Source organism: Pseudoliparis swirei, chromosome 2 (genome assembly GCF_029220125.1).
Source record: "Pseudoliparis swirei isolate HS2019 ecotype Mariana Trench chromosome 2, NWPU_hadal_v1, whole genome shotgun sequence".
Classification (NCBI taxonomy): Eukaryota; Metazoa; Chordata; class Actinopteri; order Perciformes; family Liparidae; genus Pseudoliparis; species Pseudoliparis swirei.
In genome coordinates, this window is record NC_079389.1 from 5,711,115 (window position 1) to 5,721,079 (window position 9,965).

General features: G+C 46.6%; 1 long non-coding RNA gene across 1 annotated transcript; it reads right to left on the minus strand.

Annotated features, from left to right (window-relative positions):
• Positions 1–6,657: 6,657 nt before the first annotated feature.
• Positions 6,658–7,313, minus strand: LOC130208018 (uncharacterized). The gene is made up of 3 exons (XR_008834350.1): positions 7,277–7,313; positions 6,873–7,045; positions 6,658–6,701 (listed from the first exon to the last, which is right to left on the minus strand). It is a non-coding gene; the product is annotated as an uncharacterized LOC130208018 (long non-coding RNA).
• Positions 7,314–9,965: the final 2,652 nt, after the last annotated feature.

Here is a 9,965-nt window from a genome sequence, read left to right on the forward strand (position 1 = left end):
TATCTATATATATATCTACTGTATATACTTGGTATATATGTACAGTACATATATATCCACCTGGTATATATGTATCTGTATATATATATATACATATATGCATATATATATATATAATATATATATATTTATATATATTTGTTGTGACACAACTTCTATAATAATGTCTGTCTGGATGTTGGATCTGCGTCACAGCACTGCTGTCAAAAATGTCAGGAATAAACGAGAAGAACGAGAGAATGGACAGAGCAGAAGACGTAAGAGTGAGAGGAGGAGAGCATCTGAGCTCACGTTTCTGAGAGGGCACATCTGTGTATCTAGTTATTATTATTTATTTTTTCCGCGTGGGAAATTGGACGACAGCATGTTTGTCACCGCGGTCGCACACTCCAGCGCTCCGGAGTGCGGCTGCAGATGGACGTCCCTCGAATGCTCCAGTGAGCCAGCTCCGCCACGCTCAAACAGATGCTACGTGCAGATCCTGAGCTGCGACTCGCCCAACTTTTGGTGATGGAGGAAAGAAAAAGAAAAAACGCCTCCTCCAGGAACGCTCTCATAACAGCCCGATGTCTCCGCCCACGGTGTCGCAACGCGGTCGTCTTGGCAGTGGGCTCGATGTGGAAGCACGAGGCCCACTGTGGCGTCTGGATGAGACGCAGCGGGGGATCGAGCCCGACTCCGACGTGAACTCTTCCGCATCACTCGTTTCACACTTACAGGCGTGGTATCGAGGAGGTGGGCGGGAGCGTCGTTGGGCGGGAGCGGCGTTGGGCGGGAGTGGCGTCGGGCGGGAGTGCCGTCGGGCGGGAGTGCCGTTGGATGAGAGCGGCGGCGGGCGGCGGCGGGCGGGAGCGGCGTCGGGCGAGAGCGACGTTAGGCGGGAGCAGCGTCGGGCGAGAGTGCCGTTGGATGAGAGTGGCGTCGGGCGAGAGCGGCATTAGGCGGGAGCGGCGTCGGGCGAGAGTGCCGTTGGATGAGAGTGGCGTCGGGCGAGAGCGGCGTTAAGCGGGAGCGGCGTCGGGCGGGAGGGGCGTCGGGCGGGAGCGGCGTTAGGCGGGAGCGGCGTCGGGCGAGAGTGCCGTTGGATGAGAGCGGCGTCGGGCGAGAGCGGCATTAGGCGGGAGCGGCGTCGGGCGAGAGTGGCGTCGGGCGAGAGCGGCGTTCGGCGGGAGCGGCGTCGGGCGAGAGCGGCGTCGGGCGAGAGCGGCATTAGGCGAGAGCGGCGTCGAGCGGGAGTGCCGTTGGATGAGAGTGGCGTCGGGCGAGGCGGCGTTAAGCGGAGCGGCGCGGCGAGGGGCGCGGCGAGCGAGCGGCTATGGCGGGAGCGGCGCTGGCGGAGTGCGTTGATGAGAGCGGCGTCGGCGAGAGCGGCGTTAGGCGGGAGCGGCGTCGGGCGAGAGCGGCGTCGGGCGAGAGCGGCGTCGGGCGAGAGCGGCGTTAGGCGGGAGCGGCGTCGGGCGGGAGTGCCGTTGGATGAGTCAAAGCACACGGGGTTGTGTCAGGGTTCCTGCGCTCATGTCCCGCGTGGGACCCGAAGCTGAGTGGTTCATGCTGATGGCTGAAAGGTCAGTTTTATGGGTGACTGAGGTTAAACAAATAAAATAAAAATTGTCTATTAAAAAATAAATATATATTTTGTCAGCCTCAGTTTTCAGATCAAAACTGACTCTCTATCAGCAGAGCGGCTGATTGAAACACCTCAGGGTGCACGAGAAGCAGAGGAGGAAAAGTTTTTTATTAAAAGAAAATTGCCCTCAAAGCAGTGAAATGCTAGATTTTAAAATAATATATTCTAAAAATTACAATAAATGTGTGATTTTCCCTCAACATAATTTCCTTTTTTCATCCAATCAAAGAGACGTTCACAGGTACATAGAGAGGAAACTATTGCATTTTGTTCAGTGATTTGTGATCAGGTGACACTAAAGTAAGGAAGTAAGTAAAGTTTATTTATATTTTGTGTCACAAAGTGCAGTTCAGTAGTCAATTAAAAGCATTTGGCATTAACAGGGGCCAAAACATAAAGAGTTTAAAGAACAAAGGACATTACACTGTAAAAGATGGTGCAATAAAATGAATCAACAAACTAAAGCGTGAACGAGGCTCTCCACTGACTCCGAGTTTGTTTCCGGGGTTCGGCCTCCGCTCTGAGCCAGCGGGGCTCCGGGGCCGGCTGTGGCCGCCACTCTGCAAAAGATGTCACACCTGGTTTGTGTGATGGCTGTTGTTGAGGTGACCTCTTGGTCTCTAAGCAACACGCTCGTCTCACTGCTGATGGCCCCTGCAGTTGCAGATGCAGAAGTGTGTGTGTGTTTGTGCAAAAAAGGCTTTCATTCCTTCTGAATGTAAATGTGTATGTTTGCGACTCGCTTGTGTGTGTGTGTGTGTGTGTGTGTGTGCCAGCCTGATGACGACAGAACATGATGAAGTCCCTGAGAAACGTTCCACGGTTATGATGGAGCCGATATGAAATTACATACACACAGAGCACCCCCCACCCCCCTTCCCCCTAGCTGCAGACAACGATGATATTCCTGGTTGTCGACTTACTGTTACCAAGAAAGTCTCGGAAATCCTTTTCTCCCGGCCCTCCACCCCCAAAGACACACACCCACACACACACACACACACACACACACCGATACACCACTAATCTCCCTCTCACAGTCTCTAATGGAAAGGATTCAGCCGAGTAGCTTCGAGGATAGAAGAAATAAAGGAGTGCAGAGGGAAGTGAGAGAGAGAGAACGCCGAGAGGGAAGAGGTGGTATGTTCAGAGAGCAAAGACTATGAGGGGCCGTGAGGGACATTATTCAGAATACCCTCTCATACACACTATTGAAATGCTCTCACACACACTACTGAAAAGCTCTCACACACACACACTACTGAAAAGCTCTCACACACACTAGTGAAATGCTCTCACACACACTACTGAAATGCTCTCACACACACTACTGAAAAACTATACGCTCACACACACTACTGAAATGCTCTCACACACACCAGTGAAATGCTCTCACACACACTACTGAAATGCTCTCACACACACTACTGAAATGCTCTCACACACACTAGTGAAATGCTCTCACACACACTACTGAAATGCTCTCACACACACTAGTGAAATGCTCTCACACACACTTGTGAAAAACTATATGCTCACACACACAACTGAAAATCTCTCACACATACTAGTGAAAAGCTCTCACACACACACATGATATGAAAAGCTCTCATACACACATATAAAAATTTCACTTGAAACGGAAGGCATTTCACTTGAAACGGAAGGCATTTCACTTGCAACGGAAGGTGCAGTGTTGCCAGGTCCGCGGTTTTCCCGCAGCATTGGGCAACTTTTGAAGTGTTGCCGCGGGTTGAATTTTGTGTCCGCTGGGTTATATATATATATGTCTAGGATCCGGTAGAGGACTACCATCCGTGTATGTGCTTTTACACAATGCATGTTCACCTGATCCTCTTTGTTTTTCACGTCCAAACTTTATCTTTTGAGGTAAGAGGCAACGAAGACGATATCGTACGTTTTTTTACTAGTGCTCTGCAATGCATTGAGTCATTGCAACGTGAGGAGTCCAACAATTATGGTCAGGAGAGGCTTTATAGAGAGCTTGAAGATCATACACGAACTCTATCTGCATTTCTTGCTGTGTCCAGATATAATCATGATGATAGTGATGTGAGTAATCTACTAGGATCATTGTATAGATGCTTTCGCAACTTGTTTCATGAACATGAGGCCAGACAGGGATCCAGTGATGTGACCAACAATTTGATACCCCCAACAATCTTGACTGGCCATCCAGGTCGGCCCCGATACAGCATAGCCGCCGAACAGATTGCTCACTGTGTATCCATTGGTATGACATGGCAGAGAATTGCATCGTGCTTTGGAATCAGTCGAAGAACCCTATACAGACACAGACAAACTCTGGGAGTTGAGCCATTAAGATATGCAATATTGTCAAATCAAGACCTGGACAGCGTTGTGACGACTATACTACAGAACACTCCAAATGCAGGTGAAGCATACGTTCTTGGAAGCCTGAGATCACGTGGCTTAAGGGTTCAGCGTTGGCGGGTCAGACAGAGCCTCGATCAAGTGGATCCCATTGGGCGGTCATTTAGACGCCGTCATGCCTTACGCCGAAGGGTCTATAGTGTTCAGGCCCCCAACCAATTATGGTAAGTTGACTAGTAACTATTTTGTATTATCAATAAAGGTAATCAACAGTTTGCAAGCTTTACCTATATATATTTTTATTTAATGTACTTTATATCTCCCAACAGGCATTTTGACGGCAACCACAAGCTGATTAGATGGCGGATGGTCTTTCATGGCTGTGTTGATGGCTTCAGTCGGACCATTATATACTTACGGTGCTTATCTAACAACAGAGCCTTAAGTGTCTTGTCATTATTTTTGGGAGGAGTACACAACTTTGGTTTGCCCTTACGGGTCAGATGTGATCATGGTATGGAAAATATACGTGTTGCCCAGTTTATGTTGGAAAGAAGAGGACTGAACAGTCGTAGTGTTATTACAGGAGTTTCAGTACACAACCAAAGGATTGAGAGACTATGGGCAGAATTGAATAGAGTTGTATCTAGACACTTTATTAATATGTTTAACTTCATGGAGGAGCAGGGTATACTGGACTCATTGAATGAAGTACATCTATTCTGTCTGCATTATGTTTATTTCCCAAGAATTGAAAGGGCAGTAACAGAATTTATCAACCAGTGGAATAACCACGGCCTGTCCACACAAGGGGGGAGGACTCCTCTTCAGCTGTGGCATACAGGGGTCATAAACAATGTAGGAATCCATCCCGTTATAAATGACATTTTTGATGACGATAACTACTATGGCATTGATGAAGAAGGGCCATTACCTGAACTTCAAACCAATAATGATGTTAGAATTCCAGACATTGATGTAACGATTAATGAGACCACAATGGACAGTATTCGACAAGTGAATCCACTTGAAAATGATGGGAACCATGGAATAGATGTGTTTTCTTCTCTTCTGCATTTTCTTCAATGAAAAACATGCATGTTATGAAAGGTTTTGTTAAAACATTGTTGTTTACTTCACCTGTGCAGTTTTCTCAGTGAATTACAAGAGTTATGTTAAAGTTAACATTGTTTTATTCAACAAAAAATGAACAAACATTTGTGAACGCATTTTTTCAAAAAGACAGACTGAGAGACAAGCGGAGAGACAGGCAGAGGGAGAAACAGACAGACACATAAGACACGGACGGATAAGAGACAGAGGGGGAAATGACTCAATATACTTTAACTTTAACGTAACTGCCTAAGGCAATATCTATGGATGCCCGTTTCCGCCACTGTGATAAAAAAAATTAAGATCCTGTAAATCATAATTATGACTTCACTATCTCATAATTTCGACTTACTATCTCATAATTATTAGATGCTAAGTCATAATTATGAGATAGTATCTCATAATTATGAGATCGTAAGTCGAAATTATGAGATAGTGAAGTCATAATTATGAGATACTATCTCATAATTATGACTTACAGGATCTTAATTTTTTTATCACAGTGGCGGAAACGGGCTTCCATAAATATCAGTGTGAGGGGAAGAACAGTTCTATTTTATTCCTTTTTCAAAGACATATATGTTTATGCCCTGCCAAACCCATACGAGTTTCCGATTGCAAAGTCGAACTTCTCCTTAAAGAGCCGATATGAAACATGTAGTGGCAACTTGAGACAGTTAACACACGTGTTGGCCACAGGGAACATTGGGGTCGAGGAGAAGTCGTCATCTTCCTTCTGGATGAACTGGACGGAAGGAGTTGGAGAGAAGCCAATCGGTGGTAGCACAGATGCTCCAGTTGCAAAGGCCAATATTTTATGGAGTTTGGATGGCCCTTCTTCCTCTATAAGAACAGAAAAACATTGTAAGTGGTAGTTGGTCCAATAAGCATGTATATGAAACAGCAACTCATTTGATACAAAATAAATTGTGAAATAAGAGTATTGTACTTGAAAAAACTGAATAACTGAGAGCAATATATTTACAAAACACCTTTCATCTTTTAACAATCTCAAAGGTGCTACTTGATGACATTACAACCAAGAAAGTAAGTACGTTTAAGCGATAATGTTTTTGTTACACAAGTATTTATTTTTTTAACAAAACACACAAAAAACAATAACACTAAAATATAAATAGACACATAGCTTTACTTATACAGGACTGTCTCAGAAAATTAGAATATTGTGATAAAGTTCTTTATTTTCTGTAATGCAATTAAAAAAATATTAAATATTAAAAGAATAAAAGGCTTGCAATATTTCAGTTGATTTGTAATGAATCCAGAATGCATGACATTTTTGTTTTTTTAATTGCATTACAGAAAATAAAGAACTTTATCACAATATTCTAATTTTCTGAGACAGTCCTGTACACTACACTGTCAATTACCCTCTGCATCCTGGAGATAGTCTCTCCAGAAGGTAACGACTATCTCCTCAGCAGCTCTCTTGTTGCTCCCTTCTGGAGACAGCCAAATGCTGAAAACATCATCCATCTGGTCAGCAGTCAGTGTGCTTGGCTCATGACAGAGCAGGGGACGAAAGCTGTCTGGATGCCTTCGGATTTTCTCCAGAACCCCAAGCGTTTTCAGTCCTTCACAGAATCTGTACAAATAACATGGAATTTTGAAGAATTTAATTAGGGTTCCTAATTCACTTGTGCATTGTAAATTTACTTAGTTTTATATACAAATAATAGATTTAGTTGGTCTATGGGTAAAATTCTGATTGCTACTCTGATTAATCTGACTGCAAACAACCAACACCTCTGAATACCTTTGAAATGGACCTTGAACCCTGTGGATGATCTGGAACATGACAATGTCATGTACCAGCAAATCCCTGTCTCTTATAGAGCGCATAGGCCTCAGACATCCTGCATTGGCCAAGTAGTCAAGCAGAGGTGCCGTTGTCATCTCAAGGTCCTCAAGGGTTGTACTTTCAGATACCTAGCATCACAAGGAGCATCAGGATAGTTTGTTATGGAGGCTACTTATTAGTAAGAACCCAGACACTGGACGTCTGCAAGGGTGCCCTAACTTGTTTTCTTCCAGATAGCTACAATGTGATAAACAATAAGGAAAATACACTTTGCCGACAACCTATAGGAAGTGAGCATTCAGCAATGAGCAGACTGGCCTGGATTTTAATGCAAGATAACATTTAGACTACCAACTGACCTTTTTTACTTTTTCCAAAAGTTCATTGTCAGCTATGTCATCTAGCACTGGCTTTGCTGAACCATCAACCAGAAGAGAAAATATTGTTGGCGAGAGGAAGTTTGGTGGCGGACCACCATGTACCAAGCTTACAGCAATGGCTCTGCCAGCTGTGTAGTACCGGTCCTCTCTTAGAGCTTCAAAACAACAGGATAAAAGGAAATGTAATATTGATAAATACATAAAGACCCACTACCACATAAAATCATGGATTTCATTGTGCCATTAAATACATTGTAAATCAGTTAAAAAGCTGAAAATTGTATGTAATTTTTTTTACAAAAATTAAAATGGTTATTACCAGCACTGTCAAGAGCCAAGTTCTTGCTGTTTTCTTTCCCCTCAAACATGGGTGACCTGGCCATGGTCTCCATCAGCAGCCTCAAGAATTCCCTCCTTGGCCCTCCTAAATCAATCCCTTCCTCATTTCTCCCCATGTCATCTGAGAATTTCACGCAGATCATCAAGTTGGGGTTATAGGACACCCTTTGAAATCCTCGCACGGCTCCCTCCCAGACAGCAGAGCGATTTATATTAAATTTGCACTGTTGCTTTGTGTTGATTTTGCTTGAGAGTTCCAGCAGTATCTCTTGAACCGGGACCTTTTCTGCACTATAAAGACAACATCAAAAACAAATGATCAGATATGACAAAATAATCTGAAAATAAATAGTTCACATCAACTATGTGATCACATCATCCTCAATAGTTGACACGCCGTCCCTCGAGCTGCACTGGGAAACTCTGACCACGTCATGGTTCATCTGATTCCCTCATACAGGCAGAGACTAAAGCTCTGCAAACCTGTGGTGAGGAAGTTCAAGAAGTGGACCAGTGAGGCTCTGGAGGATCTACGGGCGTGCTTTGACTGTACTGACTGGGATGTCTTCAGGACTGCTACCAACAGCCTGGATGAGTACACAGAGGCTGTAACCATCAGCTTCTGTGAGGACAGCTGTATTCCATCCAGCTCCAGGGTGAGTTATAACAACGACAAACCCTGGTTCTCAGGAAGCTAAGACTGCAGAAGGACCAGGCATTCAGGAGTGGGGACAAGGACCTGTACACAGAGTCCAAATACAGGTTTAGCAAGGCGGTGAGAGATGCTAAACGACTGTACTCTGAGAAACTGCAACAGCAGCTCTCAGCAAACGACTCTGCTTCTGTCTGGAGAGGGCTCAGGCAGATCACCAACAGCCCAAATCACCCCACTCCATGAACAATGTGCTTCTGGCAGGCTAAATGAGTTCTACTGCCGCTTTGAAAGACAATGGAGCAGTCCTGAGACCATCCCCACAGCCCCACCAACAAGCCACAGACCATCAGCCCACCCTCCCCAGCCCATCAGGGGCTCACACCTCTGGAGCACCCTCCATCAACTCAGCATCCTGGAGAGAGCAGTCAACAGGCTGTTTAAAAGCAGAACCCCAGCAGCGGGCCCTCCACCCTGAAGCACTGTGCGGACCAGCTGTCTCCGGTGTTCACCGACATCTTCAACACCTCCCTGGAGACATGCCACGTTCCAGCCTGCTTCAAGGCCTCCACCATCATCCCGTCCCCAAAACCCAAGATCACAGGACTCAATGACTACAGGCCCGTCGCCCTGACCTCTGTGGTCATGAAGTCTGGTCCTGTCACACCTCAAGACCATCACCGACCCACTCCTGGACCCCTGCAGTTCGCCTACAGAGCCAACAGGTCTGCAGACGATGCAGTCAACATGGCCCTTCACTACATCCTCCAGCATCTGGACTCCCGAGGAACCTGGATCCTGTTTGTGGACTTCAGCTCTGCCTTCAATTCCATCATCCCGTCCCTGTTGCAGGACAAGCTCTCCCAGCTGCACCTGCAGGTGGATCACAGACTTCCTGACCGACAGGAAGCAGCACGTGAGGCTTCAGGCTCCCGGACCACCAGCACGGGTTAGGCTGTGTTCTCTCCCTCTGCTGTTCTCAACAGCTGCACCTCCAGTCACCAGTCCGTCAAGCTCCTAAAGTTCGCGGATGACACCACCCTCATTGGACTCATCTCTGGCCAGGTGGGAGACTGACCACCTGGTGACCTGGTGCAGCCAGAACAACCTGGAGCTCAACGCTCTGAAGACAGTGGAGATGGTTGTGGATTTCAGGAGGAATGCAGCCCCACCCGCCCTCTCATCCTGTGTGACTGCTGTGGAGTCCTACCGCTTCCTGGGCTCCATCATCTCCCAGGACCTCAAGTGGGAGCTGAACATCGGCTCCATCTCCAAGAAGGCCCAGCAGAGGATGTTCTTCCTGAGGCAGCTGAGGAAATTCAACCTGCCAGGAAGATGATGGTACAGTTCTACACGGCCATCGTTGAGTCCATCATCTGCTCCTCCATCACCGTCTGGCACCCTGCAGCCACAGCCAAAGACAAGCGCAGGCTGCAGAGCATCATCCGCTCGGCCGAGAGGGTTATCGGCTGCAATCTGCCTTCCTCCAGGTCCTGTTCACTTCCAGGTCACTGAAGCGGGCCAGAAAGATTGTCGCCGACCCTCCCACCCTGGACACTCCTGTTCGAGTCCCTCCCTCGGGAGGAGGCTCCATCATGACCACGACCTCCCGCCACACCAATAGCTTTTTGACTGACTGACTGTCACCCCCAGGACTACCACCTCTTCTTCCACCTT